Source organism: Mobula birostris, chromosome 27, assembly GCF_030028105.1.
Source record: "Mobula birostris isolate sMobBir1 chromosome 27, sMobBir1.hap1, whole genome shotgun sequence".
Lineage (NCBI taxonomy): Eukaryota > Metazoa > Chordata > Chondrichthyes > Myliobatiformes > Myliobatidae > Mobula > Mobula birostris.
Window position 1 is genome coordinate 16,601,803 of NC_092396.1, and position 21,024 is coordinate 16,622,826.

General features: G+C 39.0%; 1 protein-coding gene and 1 pseudogene across 1 annotated transcript in view; one reads left to right on the plus strand and one right to left on the minus strand.

Moving 5' to 3' along the window:
• LOC140188529 (calmodulin-binding transcription activator 1-like) overlaps nt 1-21,024 on the minus strand; it is a 1,232,669-nt gene that overhangs the window by 512,404 nt on the left and 699,241 nt on the right. The gene's annotated exons all lie outside the window — the stretch shown is intronic.
• On the plus strand, nt 4,661-5,596 carry LOC140188459 (sin3 histone deacetylase corepressor complex component SDS3 pseudogene; annotated as a pseudogene).

A 21,024-nucleotide genomic window follows, 5' to 3' on the forward strand; every position in this document is an offset into this window, starting at 1 on the left:
GAACCATTCCTCATCCCTCAGTACAATGAATAGGAATTGCAGAAAATGATCCTTGAGTCTTGTGGATATCTTCCACAGGCCACTGCTACAGGAACAATGGCAGGCTGCTTTAGGACATCCTCCCAATCAGTAAGGAGAATCAGAAATTTGGTAAATATGAACATGAACAGTCATGTGGGGAAGCAGGAATGCAAAGTAACTAAAAACAATACATAAAATGTTGGAGTAACTCAGCAGGTCAGGCAGCATCCATGGAAATGAATAAGCAGTTGACATTTCAGGCCGAGACCCTTCTTCAGGACTGAAAAAGAGGGGGAGGATGCCAGAACAAAAAGGTGGGTAGAGTAGAAGGAGGCTAGCTAAAAGGTGATAGGTGAAGCCGTGGGTGGTAAAGGTAAAGGGCTGAAGAAGGAATCTGATAGGAGAGGAGAATGGACCATGTGAGAAAGGAACAGAGGAGGGGACCCAGGGGAAGTGATAGGTGAGAAGAGGTAAAAAGTCAGAGTGGGGAAAAGAAGAAGAGGGGAGGGATAGGGAAAAAAACTAAAAGATGGATCATAACTCTGCCAAAGTACACTTATTCCAAAAGCAAAAATGATTGAAAAATATGGATAAGCCAGGAATTGAATGGGTTTTGTTCTTGTTGATGTATTTCGGAATTCAGGTTTTTGCAATTCTGTCTTCTGTGTAAGGTGCCATTGGATAAGGTTAAGGAGGAAAGAGATAAAAGTAGACACAAATAATGAAATATTAAAGGAAGAAACACAGGAAGTGAACCAAATGGAGCCTCAGAGTCGACGTACTTTTGCATAGGTGTGAAGAAATAAAGTAAAAGACAGATAGCAAGGGAGCAAAAAGCTAAAGACATACATTGACAGAGAAGGAAGAAAACAATGGAGAGAAGGAAAGAAAGTGGAGGGAGAAAGAAGTAAAGATGCAAAGAAAGCAACACAGGGCAGACAAAACAGCAGCAAAGGAAAAAGACAGAGATTGTCTGAAAGGTTTAACAAATAAATTGGTAATATAAACTCTTGGATCATCTTTTCCAGTGATCAGGTCCATTTAGCCAATTACCAGTTAAATGGTTTGAGGTCATCTTGGCAGCAGTTACTGTCTACTGGCCTGCTAATTTTGATATCAACCTCAGAAATATAAATTGTGCAAGGTTATGCAAGCAGCACAGCAACTTAAAGGTGAAGTACCATCATTGTTTTAAAGGGATGGCACATGGATACTGTTAAAATGGAGGACTATGTAGGAGGGAAGGGTTAGATTTGTTCAGGGTAGGTTAAAGGATCAGCACATCATGGGCCGAAGGGCCTGTACTGAGCTGTGATGTTGTATATTCTTTGTTGTGTGTTAAATCTGCTTTCCTGTTGCAACTTGTGCCATGTGGTCATGAACTGTCTTTGCAATGAACAGGTGAATGTAAGAAACAGAAACATGAAGACAACTAAATGGTGATTCAAGCCTGCAGGCCTCCTCAATAATATCATGGCTGATCCCGAACATAAATAAGAAAATGCTGGAAACAACATCTGCAATTGTTTTCATTTCCATGGCTGATCCTGTGCCTTGTAAAATGTCCTGCCTGATCAGCTATCTCCTAATGTGCTTTATGTCAATAAATACGTGGCGACGGCTGTTCTAACAACAAAAAGGACCACAGACAAAGGCCAAACTGTGGTCAATTTGCCTTTGTAACAATGGAGACTCCAAAAAGAAAAGGAATATGCTGCATATTTCAGGCAATTGAAAAGAAGAAATGGTAGTTCTAGGGGGATACGGAAGGGCAATGTGATTAATTTTGGAATATTCCATGTAGGTAAAATGGCTTCTTATTAACAATGTCACTCCTCTCCTCTGGAAACCTTTCTGATTCTGTTTCTGAGTGTACGCACTGATGCAAATCATGGCCAATCATAATTGTTCATGACATTATAAAACAGAAGATCCTGGAAATATTCAACAAGCCACAGACATATTTCATATTTTCAGTTGCACATTGTCAGTAGTTGCTACTTAATTAGCTAAAAATTGACACAAACAGAAAGTAACCAAAATTTTTGATGATTTCAGATGATACAGTGATTCCAGCAGAATTGCTACCTTGCAGCTCCAGCGACCAGGGTTCAATTAATTTCTCTGACACTGTCCGTGTGGAATTTGTACAGTCACCTTGTGACCATGAGGATTTTACCTCAGTGTTCCAAATTCCTCCCAGTCCCCCAAAATGCATGGTTCAGTAGGTTAACTGGCCTTTGTAAAATACACCCAGTGTGTAGGTAAGTGGGAGAATGTCAACCATTAGACCATAAGAAACAGGAGCAGAATTAGGTCTTTCGGCCCATTGAGTCTGCTCCAACATTTCATCATGGCTGATCCATTTTCCCTTTCAATCCCATTCTCCAACATTTTTCCCATAACCCCTCACACCCTGACTAATCTAGAACCTATCAACCTTAAATATACCCAATGACCTGGTCTCCACAGCCACCCATGGCAAAAAATTCTGCAGATTCACGAGCCTCTGGTTAAATAAATTCCTCCTCATCCCTGTTCTAAATGGACCTCCCTCTATTCTGAGGCTGTGCCCTCTGGTCCTAGATTCCTCCAATATAGGAAACATCCTCTCCACATCCATTCCAACTCGGCCTTTTGACGTTCGATAGGTTTCAATGTGATTCCCCCATTCTTCTAAATTCCTGCAAGTATGGGTCCAAAGTCATCAAACTCTCCTCATACGATAACCCTTTAATTCTTGGAATCATTCTCGTGATTATAAGTCTCCTGATGTAGGAAGTGTTGATAGGGATATGGAAACGGGATTAGTGTATGATTTGTTTAGGTTAGCACTTGATCATTGTGCAGCTTGGGTGGGCTAAGGACCTGTTTATATGCTGTATGCCTCTATGACTCCTAGAGCTGAGTGGGCTTTACCAATGAACCATTAAGCATTATTAGTGGAGTTGGTGGTATTCAGTCCATTGGGTTTTGCTATTGGTTGCTTTCATAGAGTATGCTCTCCTTTCGCTGCTGCCAGCAAGAAGACGGTACAGGAACCTCAGGATCCGTACCACCAATGTTCAGGAATAGCTTTACCCCTTAACTTCACGCACCCCATCACTACTGAAATGTTCCCACAACCTATGGATTCACTTTCAAGGACTCTTCATCTCATGTTCTCGACATTTATTGCTTTCTTTTCTCTCTCTCTTTCACATTTGCAGAGTTTGTTATCCTCTGCACATTAGTTGCTTGTTTGTCCTGTTGGGTGTAGTCATTCATTGATTCTGTTGTGTTACTTGGATTTACTGTGGGTACCTGCCCCAGAAGGGAGATAAGAAGGAGTGACACACACATCTAGACGGAGTGCGCTCGTGGCGCTAGCAAAAAAGACACACGAGTCAAAAAGGAAAATAAGGGGAGAATGGGGCTTAATTAACATAACAAAGATGGTGATGATTGGAACCATTACAGCATTTGATAGTGGCATTGAAGACTGGGCAACTTACACTGAAAGAGTAGAGTTATATTGTGAGGCTAACGGTGTTAAGGATGAAAAGAAAGCCAGCGTCTTACTCAGTATTATGGGAGCAAAAACATACGGGCTGCTACGGAGCTTGTTAACCCCTGAAAAGACAGCTGACGAAACATTCAAGCAAATAGTAGACACTCTCTAACAGCATTTAAACCCCAAACCACTGGTCATTGCTGAAAGATTTAAATTTCACAATCGGAATCAGAGCAAAAATGAAAGCATTTCTGAATATTGTGCTGAATTGCGCAAATTATCAGAACATTGTCAATTTGGAGTTGGCCTATCGGACGCATTGAGGGACAGGTTAGTGTGTGGCATGCACTGTGAAACCATACAGAAGAAGCTTCTGTGTGAAAGAGACCTTACATTCAAGAAAGCGCTAAACATTGCAATATCAATGGAAACAATGGCACGGGGTGCTTCCGAGATGCAACAAAAATCTCTGGAATATGCCACAAATAAAATGTCACTGAACAGGAATGAAGGAAACAAAATGTTAGCGTTGTGGGAACAGGTCACATGACCAGATGACTGTTGGTTTAAAGACAAAGAATGCAGAAACTGTGGCAAACAGGGCCACACTGGCAGAGTATACAAAGCTAGTAAACAGCAGAACAAGGACAAAATACAGAGACACAAGAAACCCCAGAAAGGAAAACACAACAATGTACACAAAATGGAAGAAAGCAGTTCTAATGAAACCAACTCAGACAAAAGTGAATTGTCTTGACTGCAACTTCACAGCGTGAACGAGACAGATGTTCGAAGGGTAATAAGGACCACTCCACAAGTGGTGGGCATGAGACTGAAAATGCAGTTGGACACAGGCTCAGCTTTAACAGTGATCTCTGTACATAACTACCATCAACTGTTTTCTCACATACCTCTGAAACAAACTAAACTACTGCTAAAGACTTACACAGGACAGACAGTGCGTCCCAAAGGTAAAATTAAAGTGACAGTGACCTACGGAGACAAAACACAGCAGCTGAACCTCTATGTACTGAAAAACGGAGGACCACCTTTGCTGGGACGTGAATGGCTCAGGAAAATCCAGTTGGATAGCACACCATCAAGGCACTTGATGTGTCAACAAAGGAGGGCAGCTCTGTGGGGAAGATGTCCGCAGCTCTCCTCTCACCCATTGTCAACTATTACAATGACAAGGAGGAGCTAGACAGCATTGATGATGAGGACGAATGCAGTATCCATGGCCGTGACTCAGATGAAGATACAGAGGATGCAAGGGAGACAGGTATTGCCAATAAGCAGGATGATGAAGACTACCTGGAAGTAAAAGAGCAGATGTACCAGGAGAAACTGACATCTCTCAAAAGACAGCTACAGCAGATACAGGAAGGCACTTTGCGGGAGTATCAGAAAAGGATGAAGAAACTAGATCAACAATACAAGGAAAGAATATGAAATGCAGAGCTTTTTCTGCAACTGGAGACAGAACAAGTGAAAAAGAATTATATTAAAGAGAAGAAAACAGCAGTGAAGGAATTTGAAGATAAAGAGATTGAGTTAGAAGAAAAGAAAAAGATGATTGAGAATGAGAGGCTAACAATGGAACTCACAGAAAATTGTATGGAGGTAAAATCAATAATGACTAGGAAACCAAGGAGAAGACCTAATGACCCCGTTCCAATAACAGGCAAAAGATGAAAACCTGCACCTGCGCAGTTAAATTACTTGTTAACAGATGAACAGATGATGGAAGATCTGCAAACTCTCAATAAGCTTAAATCTCCAAAAAGACCAGCATCTCCGTCTTCTCCTGAGCATCTTCCCAGCACTCCTGCTGAATCACCAACACAAAGATATGAAGCACGAATAGAAGATGGAAAGTTATATTACGATAAGAGATGGTATCATAAAGGTCAGGCTACCTATTTGGAATCTAAGGAGAATACGAAGATTGGCTGTGTAATTAGCTCAGTTGGAACAAATGAGATATGGGTAAGGAAGACAAGTGATAGCACAAAGGTGTGTATATATCTAGGACAGCTGCACGGAGGAGTCTTTATTATACGGAGGTGATCTGCTGTCTAGAACTCTTAGCAAGTTGGAGGCGCGCATCTTCTTAACTCCCTATGCTCAGAGGTCAACTTTTCATGACTTTTATATGGAAATGGGTATTAAAACAAACAAGTTTATTGACAGACTGAAGAACACACTATTTGAAGACACGTTCCAATGCCATCTCAGTTTTGATGATTGTACATATTTTTAAGAATGACATTCACCTTTTCACGGATTTCATTTTGCAAGATGGAGGTGACTACTCTTTATAGCTGGAACCTGCCAATTTGTGGATTGTTTAATTATTCCAGACAATAGAGTGAAGACCTATTTGCTTCAGTGCTGGACAATCTAGAGAAGACCCCCCCCCAGAGATTTGAGTGATAAATGGGTCTTAGACCAAAAGTAAAAAAAAAGGCTTGTTATAATTTGATATTATTATGTTACTTTGTTATGATTTGATAATATTAAGTTACTAAGTAAACAAATGGTAGGCATTTGTATGTTAAGGGTAGACATATTTGTTTGGCATAGTGACCCAGTTGATACACTATTAAATAAAAGGGGAGGAGTGTACTGTATAATAAGGGACTACTTTATGTTGTAGGGACACGTCGTTGCATGCGCTATTAGGCACATATTGAGCATGCGCTATTAGGTGCGTATTGATCTGTAAGTGTGTGCCGAGTTCGGTTTCTGCCAGTAAAGAATCATGAACCTTAGCTCCCGTTTCCAGCGTTTTTATTAATAGCATTGTTGTGTAACCAGGCCACATACACAACACTTCTGATCACCATTAAACCATGTGTTGCTTCCTCATAAAGGAAATTAAGTTAATTTTTATTATCTGCATGGATTCTTCCCTTCTACTGTAAATTAAAATTTATAGAAGCAAAAATAATTCAAATGATATACTTCTATAAAGTGATTGCAATGAAAGAGAGAAAGAAAAATCAAAGAAAACGGATGTTAATGAAAAGCAGGAATGATGCAGTGATTTGGATTAGAGGTCGGCTGAACGCCTAAAAAATCCTGATACTGATGAAAAGGTTTTGATCAGAAATATTAACTATTTCTCATTTTACAGCTGCTGCCTGACTAGCTGAGTGTTTCCAGCACTTAACTTCTTTCAGATTTTCAACATCTGCAGTTTATTTGATTTTTCAAAAAATAACATTACAGTGTACCCCACGTTACAGCAGTTAGGGTAACAGAAATTTCCTCATACGGGATTCACTAAACACTGCAAAAAATTACAATACATAATAAAAATACACTTCTATGAAATTTATAAAAATAAACACAAACTGAGACAGCATTCACAAATTTTGTCAATTTCCTCCGAGAGAACCTACATTAAGAAAACCATGAAACGGTTGGTTTTCCAGGATCGCAGCTCCTCAGTAATGGGGGTGTACTGTGTTGGATAATTTGGCATGATGAAACTGATGTGAGTGGGGGCTTAAATGTTGTGAGATGGGTGTGGCATTGAGAGTTCAGCTGCTGATAAATGGAATCTATATATTGACTTTAGTGCAGTAGAAACTTCTTAAAGTGCTTTGTGGAACTTTTGAACAAAACTAAATATTTCACTTCAAGATACTGGATGGTGGCTGAAAATCTAAACTAACCAAAAAAGATTATCGATTTATGAAAGAAATTATATTGTGTAAAGCACCATTCCTTACATTGGCTCTGTGAACAGAAGCAGACAGGTTCTGAAAGCTTCTGCAGAAGCAAACCAACTTTCTAGCAGCTTTTGTATTTCAATAATGTATGAGACCTATGGGTCACATGCTACATGCAGATGTTCTTAAACCATATGTTACAGACACAGTATGAGAATGTGTAGAAATCTGTGAAGATATAATGGCTGGGAGGTAGGGGAGGGTGATAAGGATGCTGTGATTTGTGAGCACTTTAGATTTGCCGTCTGCCAGAAGATGGGACATGTGGAAGCAACTGGTTTAAGGAAGGTATTGTCATTACCATTAACATCTAAAATGAATTAGAAGTTACAGAACCTTGCTGAAGAGACTGAAAGTCTGAGGTGTATATCATGATCTAAGCTGGCTCTGCCAGCTTATGTTGGGAAACACTGCATGATTGTTGGATTTAATGAACCAGAGATAGGAGCTGGTGCAGAGAAGTGTTCAGAAAGAACTGGATGGAGAAAGAGGTCAGAAAGCAGCTAATAGTTGTGATATCCTTGTTGGGTGACAAACTGGGGCAGCTGTCAAACCTAAATAAGGAGATTTTTGGATAATCATTGGCAAAGAGCCAAGTGTAAGCATGACTACGAGGGCTGGAGATAAAGTGTGATTTATGGAGTCCAGTCATGGCTGCCACCATTAAAATTTGGAATGTACAAGAGACCAAAGGTGAAGGATCTCTTAAGACCTACAGCTCCCCAAAAGGAGCAGAGACCAAAGGGACTGGAAAACAAAATGGTTTCACAGTAAAAATATGAAAAAGTAGATGAACTTTCATTTCTGCTATCCCTGTAAATCATGAGATATGGCATACAATCCCCAGATACATCTCTGCAACACCTGCAGCTAACATGCAATACAACCAGCAACATTTCTGTTGAGCTTAGGGCATGTGATTGTCTTCACCTTCTGCTGTTGCTGGCATAATACAATGAAGCCTCTTTCTGCTAGCCTGCAACTTTAACAAGAATGGGTGTTAAATTGCTGCATTATGTCCTTACAGATTCCTATCTGCACATTTAGAGGCCTTCTTTCTCTTAAGGCATCTCCACTCAAGTCCACAAATCCATTTCCCAGGGCTTGCTAAAAAAATTCACTTGGCATTTATTAATATGTAGCTCTACTAGGTGCCAAATGCTGATGTAGGCTGGTGCCTGGAGGGTGCCAATTGGTTATTGCTGCCACCATTCAAACCTCCATGCAGGCTCTGAGCAATTATGAAAATGAGCTGACCCTTAAAGCATAGTGCATTTTGGCATATCACCAGCCTGACTCAAACTTCACGACCATTTCTCAGCCATTCAGGAATGAATTAAATCAGTGGAGGAGAAATGGGCACCATGAATAATTCTCACTGTAAAAGATGGGGAAAATTATTGTTCCATAGGAATGTCATCAGCTGATTTAGTTAAGCAGCTTGAAGTACAAAAATACTCATTTAAAATAAGATTTTTTTTCAAAGTTGAAAACCTGCCAAAATGTGGAATAACTGGAGGATATTTTATTACTAAGCCCTGACATGAGCAAAATAGCAAATATAACTCAATCATAAATTCGTTACTTGCAGCTTCACTGATGCCCTTAACTGTTTGAAATCAAGGCTGAAAATAACTGCTACCTTTTAAAAAACTTTTCCTTTATCCCACCCACCCTTCCTTTTTTTCCTGTAGGGGTCATCAAGCCAATTATGGACTCACAGCTTGACTCAAGAGGTTGTGAATTCCACATCGGCTCCAGAATTAAGTATATGACTAGGCTGACACTTCAACATAATGTTTAGAGACACACCGTATCCTTGAAGTTGCTGTCATTTGGATGAATCTTCGGTGATTTCAGCAGAATGGGTGAAGTTCTGCCAGGTTCCTAGGAAGCACACTCACCTCAGCCAACACCACTAAAAACAGATTAACCTATTATGGAAGCTGATTGTTAATGATAATGAAGCACTATTACTCAAGGACAAGAATTTCATCTGTTTGGCTGCCAAGAAACACAAAATGGTGGCCCAGGCAACAAGAAGATGTAGATGACATTTTAATCACCCTAGAACCCTTCAGTTTAAGATCATGGTTAACATGATCATGTAAGGTTTGGATAGCATTTTGTCACCAGCCACTGACTGCTCACGTCTATGGAAACCCTTCTTAAGACTATCCTTCTGTACATATTGTAAGGGTGGTTGGTGTTTATGAGTAACCCCACAGGAGTTGCCCATAGCACAGTAGGCATCTTTCTTATGAATCAGAAAGTCATACAGATCATCATTCAGACTGATACACTTGTACAGTGATAAAGAAATGGTGAACAATTGTTAAGGAAGTGATGGTACTGAGAGATCAAGTATTTCTTCCTGGTGTCCTGGCAAATATTTATTTCTCAAGCAACAGCTCTAAAAAATCTCTGTTGAGGAGACATAATGGACAATAGAAAGATAAGGGCATGTTAGTTTATTTCACCAAAGGATTGGAGCATAGGAGTCTTATTTCATTTGTATAGGGCCTGAACAAGATCACATCTAAAAAGCTCTCTGTAGTTTGGGGCTTGACTTACTTATAGGATGGAAGACATAGGCACTCAGGATTGTATTGGATAGATTAATTCTATATTCCCCAAGATGTACAAGAACAAAAAAAAATACTGGCTTGAGAATATGTATGTGGGGGGGGGGGGGGAGGTGCCTCCCCTGCCTATAGCATCTAGAGGTCATGGTCTCAGAATTAGGGATTTTTGGCAAATTAAGCTGAGGAACATTTTTAAAATTTAAAGGAATGTGAACCTTTTGAATTTACATTCCTAGAAAACAGTACACGTTTAGCTGTTGAGTAAATTTGAGAAAGAAATCAATATATTTTTGGATTCTACAATAATTAAGAAATATGGATAGTTCTGGTAAGTGGTGGTAACATATAAGATTATTCATTCTACTGAAGGACACAGCAGGCTCAAAGGGCTGAATAACCTACTCCTGTGCAGATTTATAATGACCTTATATTTTTATAAACAGATTATCAGAATCATTATCACATTGTTCATGGGAGATGTCGTATGCAAATCAGGCACCTCATTCCCTCCACTCCAACAGTGACTTACACATCAAAAGAACCATGTCAGCTGTAAAGTATTTTAGGGTGTTCTAATGTCATGAAATTCACTACAGAAATGCCTGTCCATTTTTGCTCACAGCATCTGGAATATTTATGACATTTTCTTGCCATAGGATGCCCCACATCTTACTAATCCCACCTCTAAATCAGCTTCTAATTTTCTTGCCCTCCAAAAATAGCTGCCCTGGACTTGGCACTATCTCATATCAGCTCAGATCTTCAGGGATTGAGCCATGTGTCTACAGTCTTGATGTCAGCAGGAGGGTTAAGATGAAATACCACCTTAGACGATGTTAGAAAACCAGTATCCCAAATCGCCCAGTAATGGCCCTTTTCAGGCTACATTATCTTCATCCACAGTATGTGGCATTTAATTAGATAGTAAGATTTCAGCTTCCAGATAATGCTTCGCCCTTAGGGTTTTCAGCAGATTTATTTTTAGTTGTAAGCTCAGTGTAACAGCTCCTATTGAGAGTACAACAGGATATTTCCTCCACTCCAAACCTTGTCACAAAGGCAAGTATCACAGAATCACAATATTTCAGAGGATGATTGAGTGCAAATCATCTGAACGAAAAATGAGAAGTTCAGCTTTTGCTGAGATATCTCATAGTCAAAGCTACTGAAATGAAATTTTCAATTGCAGAACATGATCCCAGCAATATTGTGGAAGCAAATTAATCTGTTGCAACAAAAAGCAGAATTAGGATCATTGGTTTACAGTGACTAAAACATCTGATTATAAACAGCCTGATTTACATAATGTAATTCCCAAAACTTCAATATGAATCCCATAAAAATACACGGAATGAAAAAAAGCAATTTCTGACTTAGTCATGGCAAAGTTATGCCTTATTACTGAACAAATCATTTAACAGTATGTAGGAATCACAAAATGTATATTTTGGAGCAACAATTATTTACAAGTGTATGTCACAAATCATTTAAAATGTCTGAAGGTGTTTCGCAGTAGGATAGTCAAACAAGAGTGAAATCAAAACACCTGGAGTTATTAGGTTAGGTGGCCAAAATTCTCAAGGAAATAGTGGAATACGTTACCGAATAGCCCAGCTTATTGTTTCATTGCCCATTGGATACAACTGGACTCTAATTGCATGATTTGGGTGGTGGGGTGGAGATATGTAAGGCTTTCCTGGGCAAGGTGTAGCACCTGCTTAGCCCTCCATCAGGGTCATGTGAAGCCAATGGGAGCAGGTAGTGGATGGTCGTATGAGCAGTTGGTGTTATGTCACAAGTCCTGGTTATGTGACCACTGACGCCAAGCAGACAATTTCTGAAGAGTACTGATAATGGCTGGGGTCACCCATCTTGTAAAGACAATGCCCAGAAAACACTCTGTAAAAAAAATTTCCAAGAACAATCATGGTCTTGGAAAGACCATGATCGTTCACATCATACGACACATCATATAATGAACAAACAAACTATTTCATGAAAAATTGCAACCACAGTCCGAATATTGACAGGAGATTTCAGATGAAACACAATCATATAAAATAGGAGAAAACCAGTATCCCAACCTTCCAGTAATATCAAAGTTCAGGCTATGATCTCTGTTGTCAAATGAAAGCAGCATCCACCTTCAAGGACCCGTGCCATCCAGGCAATGCTCTTTTCTTGCTGCTACCATCAGGAAGGTGATACAAGAGCCTCAAGTACCACACTGCCAGGTTCAGGAACAGTTACTACCCCTCAACCATTCCACAGTTATGGATTCACTTTTAAGGATCCTACGACTCGTGTTCTTGATATTTATTACTTCTTTTTTCTTTTTTTTGTATTTAACAGTTTGTTGTCTTTTGAACTTTGGTTGTTTGACCAGTATTTGCTGTGTACAGTTTTTCAATAATTCTGTTTCTTTGTATCAACTGTGAATGCCCACAGGAAAATGAATGAATTCCAGGGTAGTATATGGTGATATATCCGTACTTTGAAAGTAACATTACTTTGAACCTTGAACTTTTACAAAGACCTCAAGAGAACATTAGAACAGTTGACCAACAGTTGACCACCAGGAAGCAGAGAGTCAGAGATGTAAGTTTAAAGAAATGACATAATGGCAAGAGAGAGATAGATGGTGAGGTTTAGGGAGGGAACTCCAGAGTTAGGGGCTTGGATAGCCCAAATCAAGGTTACTGATGATGGAGTGAAACAAATCAGCATTATGTAAGAGACAATATCTCAGAGCATTCCAGCCAGGAGGAAGTTAAAGAGAAGGAGGCGAGTTAAAGAGAAGGAAGTGTGGTTCATGAAAGGGATTTTAAAAAATTAAAAACTAGAAAACAAATAAAGTTATAGATTCTGGAATCTGAAACAAATAAATCAATGGTACAGGCTAATGGCCTTTACTCAAACAACACACATCAAAGTTGCTGGTGAACGCAGCAGGCCAGGCAGCATCTCTAGGAAGAGGTGCAGTCGACGTTTCAGGCCGAGACCCTTCGTCAGGACTAACTGAAGGAAGAGTGAGTAAGGGATTTGAAAGTTGGAGGGGGAGGGGGAGATCCAAAATGATAGGAGAAGACAGGAGGGGGAGGGATGGAGCCAAGAGCTGGACAGGTGATAGGCAAAAGGGAGTATCCTGTCTTCTCCTATCATTTTGGATCTCCCCCTCCCCCCCAACTTTCAAATCCCTTACTCACTCTTCCTTCAGTTAGTCCTGACGAAGGGTCTCGGCCTGAAACGTCGACTGCACCTCTTCCTAGAGATGCTGCCTGGCCTGCTGCGTTCACCAGCAACTTTGATGTGTGTTGCTTGAATTTCCAGCATCTGCAGAATTCCTGTTGTTTGCCTTTACTCAAAGCAAGTTCTGAGGAACGGCCATTAACCTGAAACTCTGATTGGTTTCTCTTTTCACAGGTACTGCTTGGGACCAGCTGAGTTCTTTCTGGGTGATTTCTGTTTCAAGTTTAAAAACAATTTGAATATGAGGAGTCAATATTAGTCAGTGGCCATAGGAACAGTGAATGATTAGAACCAGGTGTGTACCATTCTTGATCATTTCTCCATGACTTTCAGCAACACTGATGGCAGGAAACACTTCACAAATCAGCGTGTTTACATGTTGTTACCCTAATGTAACACTAGAACATTCAAAACAAAAGCATGAGACTTTTCAGTTTGTTGTGCTAGCTCTGTCATTCAATATTATCGCTAATAATTTAACTGAGAATCACTATCATACACTATGCTTAGAGTGCCTTAACATCTGAAATCTATACATTTCTGCCTTGAATATACTCAGCAACTTAGCCTTTCTATGATAGGGAACATAGTCTCGCCAGGTCTGGTCTCCAAATGCATCGCAATAGCTGTTTTATTCTCTACAATGCTACTAGCTACAAGATTGAAAAATTTCATCAAAATTGTCAAATGCATTTTTCCTTTCTTCCAACTATTTATTCTCTGCACAATCTTATTGCTATTTACCAAGTGCCCTGTTACCAATTCTGGGAAAGTACAGCATTTTCCCAAATAAGCCTAACTTCATTTTCAATCTACTGTATTTTTTCTTTCCCTCCTTTCTAAAATATTAAACCATTAGACATTGGTGCAGAATTACACCGTTTGCCATATTCAGCTTGCTCTGCCATTCCATCATCACTGATTTATTATCCTGCTCAACCCCACTTTCCTGTCTTCTCTCCATAACCTTTGAAATATACCCAATGACTAGGCCTTCAAAGGTGTCTATGGCAATGAATTCCACGGATTCACCAATCTCTGGCTTAAGAAAATCCTCCTTATTTCATGCTTTTGGCAACACCTTGATAAAGCCTTCTGAAAAACCAATGTCAATCCTGCGTGCTATTTCTTAAAAAAATTCCAACAGATTTGTCAGGCAGGACTTCCCCTTAAGGAAACCATGCTGGCTTTGGTTTATTTTATCATATGCCTCCAGGCAGGATAGACAAAGGAGAGTCAGTAGATGTTGTTTACTTGGATTTTCAGAAGGACTTTGCACATGAGGCTGCTAACAAGATAAAAGTCCAGGGAAATATTCTAGCATGGATAGAAGATGGACTTACTGGCAGGAGGAAAAGAGTGTGAATAAAAAAAGGCCTTTTCTAGTTGGTTGCCCGTGACTAATGGTGTTTCACAAGCATTGGTATTGGGAATGCTTCTTTTCATGTTATACAGTATGCCAATGATTTGGGTGATGGAATTGATGGCTTTCTGGTCAAGTTTGTGAACGATACAAAGATAGGTGAAAAGGACAGGTCGTGTTGAGGAAGCAGGGAGTTTGCAGAAATACTTAAACAGGAGAATAGGCAAAGAACTGGCAGGTGGAATACAGTGTCAGGAAGTATATGGTCATGCACTTTGGAATAAAGGTGTAGACTATTTTTTTTTAAACAGGGAATATCCAAAAATCAGAGGTGCAATGGGACTTGAGAGTCATTGTGTAGGATTTCCTATAGGTTACCTTCCAAGTTGAGTTGTGGTAAGGAAGGCAAATGCAATGTTAGCATTCATTTTGAGAGGACTAGAATATAAAAGCAAAGGTGTAATGTTGAAGCTTTATAAGGCATTGGTCAGACCGCACGGAGTATTGTAAGCTGTTTTGGGACCCTTATCTGAGTTGGCATTGGAAAGGGTCAGAAGAAGATCTACAAGAATGATTCCAGGAATGAAAGGATTAACCTATGAGGAGCATTTGATGGCTCAAGGCCTGTACTCGCTAGAGTTTAGAAGAATGAGGGGGCAGCTCATTGAAGCCTATCAAATATTGAAAGGCATAGATAAAGTGAATATGGAGAGGATATGTCCTGTAATGGGTCAGTCTAGGACCAAAGGGTACATCTTCAGAATAGAGGGATGTCCATTTAGAATAGAGGTGAATTAGAATTTCTTAAGCCAGGGGGTGGTGAATCTGTGGAATTCATTGCCACAGATGGCTGTGGGGGCAAGTCATTGAGCATATTTAAAGCTGAAGTTGATAAGTTCTTGATTAGTCAGGGCATCAAAGTTACAGAGAGAAGGAGGGAGAAGGGGGATTGAGTGGGAAAATAAATCAACCATGATGGAATAATAGAGAAGATTTAATGGGCCAAATTGCCTAATTCTGCTCCTGTATCTTAAGGTCTTATAGCAAAGAAGACTAAAAGAGATAAATACACTCAATGACTTGGCCTCCACAGCCATCTGTGGCAATGAATTTTGATAGAAAATAAGGAGAAGCTGTTTCCAATGATAAAATGGTCAGCTGCTTGTGGGTTCAGGCTTAGAATAAAATAACAAGAGGTTTGATGAGTGGACACCTTCGTAATATATTCAAGTGTTGTGATTTTGAATGCACCACCTGGAAAGGCAGTAGAAACAGATTCATCAGTAACTTTCAGAAGAAAATTAGGCAGCTATTTGCAAAGCTCTTGGTAAAGAACATTCAAAGGCAAGATGGGCCAAATGAACTCACTGTGCTGTACCCAACATTGTGGGCACGTTATGTTGGCACTGGAAGTATGGCGACACTTGCGGACTAATCACTGATTTGTTTTGATGGAAACAATGCACTTCACTGTATGTCTAGATGTACATATGACAAATAAAACTAATCTTCTCATCTTCTTCTCAAGCTAACTTTTCTTTCCATCAATAAAATTCTTTAAAGTTACTGAGGGAATATGGTGAAACAGAGTAAAAATTTAAGAACAAGAAGCTAACATATTTCTTCAATAACAAATACATTTCACTCCAAATGACTAAAATGAACAGAAAATTGAACAAGTCCACAAAATAATAGACTTGCTTAGATAGGCGATCCTTTTGTATCATCCTTAATGTTCCTTGCCACATAATTACTTATAAACAAGAGCTTTTATTGTAATGCAGAGTAAAGAGACAAACTGTCTCACAACAGGTTCTCAAAAGTAGCAATGTGATAATGACCAGATTATCTATTTCTGGTGCTATTAGTTGAGAGGTAAGAACCAACTTGGCCACTGGGGATAATTCTGCTTCTCTTCAAATAGTTGTATAACATCTGTTAATTTGAATTGAACTGGCATTTTATCCAAAAGTTGAGGCCTCTGTTCTGCCCTGAAGTACAGACCTAGAAATGGGGATCTGAACCTATCACTTGTTGATTCAAAGGCATGAATTCCATTGCTGAATAGCAACTGAAGTAGGAAATTATACTTTTATTTAAAGTGATGCTTAATTAGCAGAGTAGTCTAAGTTACCCCTTAAAGTACTTCTTATGAAGACATTAAGGAAATACATTAATGCACTTTCTCATGTCAACTATAAATCAGTAAGCTGTACTCACTTCTTTGAGTCAAAAAATTGCTTTAAGTTCTATTCCAGAGTCTAAACTAAAAAAAATCTAGATAGAAAGATCGCTGAAGTACAGCTGGTGTGTTGCAATATCAGTGGTGATATCTTTCCAATGAGATATTAAAACAACACAAAAATTCACAGTCAGATGAATAATTATAAGGATGAGCAGGGGAATTCTGTCAGTTTTCTGAACCACTATTTATTAAAACAAAATATTTGGTCAATTTCTCCTTGCTGTATTATGAGATCTTGTTGTATGTTTATTGAGTGCCATATTTCCTACACTTTATTAATAACTACATAACAAAATTGGCTGTAAAGCACTTTGAGATACCCTGAGGTCTTGAAGGAAACTATATAAATGCAATTTCTTTTTCAGTATCTCAGCTAAATATATATTTTAGTTATGCAGTATTTCAACATTTTCAACTGGTGGTGCTGTTTATCTCCTTTGTGATCCAGAACACCTCACAGTCACATGGTCTAAGTCTCCCAGTAAATCAGTATATTCATTAGAATGAATATGATTCAGACGGTGATGACGGTGAAATCCTGTACAGACAGTGCTGGCTGACAAAATCAATGAGATAGAAGCAACAGAAGCTAGATTTTTACTCCTGTCAAAGGCTGTTCAAACAATAAAGTGTCACTTTCAAATATAGGTTGAGCACCCCTTATCAGAAATTCCAAAATCCGAAATTTTTTTGATCACTGACAGGATGTCGCAAGTGGAAAATTCCACAAGGCGCTGGGAAAGTTCCTAGACAATGTGCTTCCTGCGCAACACAGGTAGTTCTAAGAAGTGACCTTCCATACAGTATGTAATGGACAGGAGTTCATGAAAATAGAAAATACACTGCTTCAAGGAAAAATGAAGATCTCAATCGTGTATTGAAAGAATGGATTCATCAGCATCGGAGTGAACATATGCTGCTTCTCGGTATGCTGATCATGAAACAAGCAAAAATCTATCATAACAAACTGAAAGTTGAAGGTAATTGTGAATATTCAACAAGTTGGTTGCAGCAACTTATGAAAAGGCACAGCATTAAATTTAAATTTAAAGATGAAGTGTCTGCTGATCACAAAGCAGCAGAGAAGTTCATTGATGAGCTTGCAAAGATCGCTGCTGATGAAAATCAAACACCGGAACAAGTCTACAATGCTGATTATTTTTATACCTTACATAAAACCTAAAAAAATGTAAAATACAAATGTAGTGTACTGCAACCTTTTAATCAACACACGGCATTGTAGGTGGAGACTGAAAGCTGTCTTTGTTTGTTGTTGTTCAACAGCTGATTCAGGTATTCTCCAGATGCTACTTCTGTTACCCTGCACACATTATATTTTCATTATATTAATAGTATGTAATAATTTTTACTGCTAAGTACATATGTGTGATGAACAAGTGTAAGGCAAAGACTGCTTACCAGTAGCACATAATTCAGAGTTGGAAATGATGGCAATCCAAAGCTATATCATTATATATTCCAAAATCCAAAAAAATCAGAAATCCAAAACACTTCCCCAAGCATTTTGGATAAGAGGTACTCAACCAGTATATCTAAATAAATATTTCCAGGGTTTTTGAGATTTAGAATATACATTAGTGCCACTTCCATGTTCTTTATGTAATAAATTAATTTGACGTAATAGATATATATATATACACACACACACACAAAATACAGTACTGAATAAATCAGCCACATGTTAAGGATGGCCATGAGTAATGAAACACAATCTGATACCTTAGTCTGAGGCACAGTCATCACACAGAGCTGTAGTGAGGACACTACAGTAAGCAATAAACAAAAGCCAAACCAACATGCAGTCTGCCAGCCCCTCTTTGGTCTGACTATTAATAACAACATGGAGTTGTTGAATAGATTTGGTGGGATCAAGCAGAGTAGGATGCAACATTAAAATGATATATAATGTAAAATATGCAAAGAAACAGGTGGAGGCCATTCAATTCAATCAATGCTAATCTGCACCTCAACACTAATTAGCAGCCTTTGGTGCATTACTATTGATCCTTTCGCCTAATAAAACTTTATTGATCTCAGTCTGTGTTTCATACTAGGGAGTACTCGCGATTGTGGAATTGTGCCCCAGAATGATTCAGTGCTTTCGGGACAGATTAAGTGAAATCTGTAAGAATAAGAGGCAACTGACCAGCAATAAGTGCATTTCTTAACCAGTCAATGCCACAGCAGCTACAGCTATGTTGCATTTTAAAGATATGTGGGAAGTACCAGCCCCTCAGATTCAGTAAATCATGTGTTCACTCTAGCGTGCGGGTTCCCAGACTAGGGTCCACAGACCCCTTGGTTAATGGCAGGGGTCCACGCCATAAAAAAGGTTAGGAGCCCCTGCTCTAGTGAGGTGAGAACAAAATCCAACATGGAACCAGTGCAATATAGAGGAAAAGTTGAAAGTGTTAATATTCAAGTAGGAACTGAATATAATATGTCTCTCGGTTGGAAGTTATTCAGCCCAAATTACAATTTTAAAAAGCAACAGAATGTTGGTTGACTCATAGCTTTAACTACCCTAAAGCAATCCGCACCTCCTGTGCTACCTACTTGGAGTTTGCACCTTTTCCATGTAACTGTGTGGACTTCAAAGGGTTCTCCAGTTTCTTCCCACATGTCAAGGACATCAGGGTTAGTAGTTTGATTGCCGACTGTGAACTGTCCTTAGTGTAGGTTACAGAGAAAATTAGTGGTGGAATGTTATTGCTCTCGGCGGTGGGATTGATTCCAACCAAGGAGGAAAGTAAGTTGTGAAGATGTCCAAAGACTACAAAGGGAGATAAAACCAGAAAATGCTGGGACCAATTAGTGCAGGTCAGGCAACATTGTGAAAAGAGAAGCAGTCTACCTTTATGGAAGCATAAAAGTCACAAACAAACATATGAATCAGGAGCATCACATTCAACATAACCATGGCAGAACTAATTACAATTTTCACTATAGATTCCCACCTAAACTATGATTCCGTGACTCCATGATTCTCTAAACAGATAAAAATTCCCTCCCTTGCTTAGCAAGAATCTGTAAACCTCTGCCATAAATAGACTCAAAGAGTTGATTCCCAATAAGGAAAAAAGTTCCAAAGGTTTGTGACCTCCAGCAAAAGGGAAAGTTCACCTCACCTCTGTTTTAAATGGAGAACTGTTATCTTTAAGAATACTGAATCTTAGCCCTAGATATTTTCCCAAGGAAAAAAAACCTTCTCCACTTTCTAGCTTGCACAACATTTTCTCCTATGCCATTCATTCTAGAAATCATTCTAGTAAATCAACTTTGATGCATTAATATCCTTCCTTAAATCAGGAGACCAGTACTGTACAGGGTATTCCAGATGGTAATCTGACAATTGCCTTCCACAACCAAAGCATAAACTCCCAATTTACGGCATGTATTCAGTTCCCTTCACAAAAACAGTTCCCTTCTGTTTGTCTTTTAAAGCATTGATATACTTCAATATGAGTCTTGTGTATAATGTGTTTTCTCTCCACCTCAGAGCTCTGCAATCTCTCACTGTCTGGTATTATTTTTTAAATTTTTCCTGCAAAAAAATGTAAAATTTTTCATTTTCCCACATTTTACTCCATTGTCAGATCTTTGCCTGCTCCCTTAATCTATCTATATTGCTTTGTAAATCAAAAACTGAAAATACTGGAAATCTGAAATAAAGATGAAAAATTCTTGAATTATTTAATAAGCCAGGTAGCAGCATTTGTGGAAAGTGAAACAAAAACATTTTCGGTCTGAAATATAAATTGTTTCTCTTTTCACAAATGTTACCTATCCTGCTACTTCGTTCTAACAATTTGTGTTTTTTTTTATCCTCAGTATCTCTATATGCCCTCTTTTGCAACCATATCCTTTCCTTTACGTCCTGATTAATATTCACCCCTAACCATGACCTAAAATCAGATTTTCTGATCACTATCATGGAAGCCTGACACACATAAACTGGATGCACAGAACAAGAATGACTATTTTTCAGAAAGTGCTGAATTATCCGCAAAATATTTTTAAGATGTCCTGAGATTACGCGAGGTCCAAAATTATCTTGAAGATTTGCATTCTTACAACATACTTGGAGTCATTTACCCCAGTGCTCTTCCAAACAGATATGGCAAGGTGCATATTAGCTAATCTCCACCCTCTCTATCTATACTGTAGGTTCCCGGTCAGGTTTAGAATAGATTTCTCAACCACTGTGAGAAACAATATATGCAGGCTGGGAAAGAAATTAACCCGGTCATTTGGTTCATTCTTTCTCACTGCACTTCATATTTGAGACTCTACCTTGAGCTGATAAA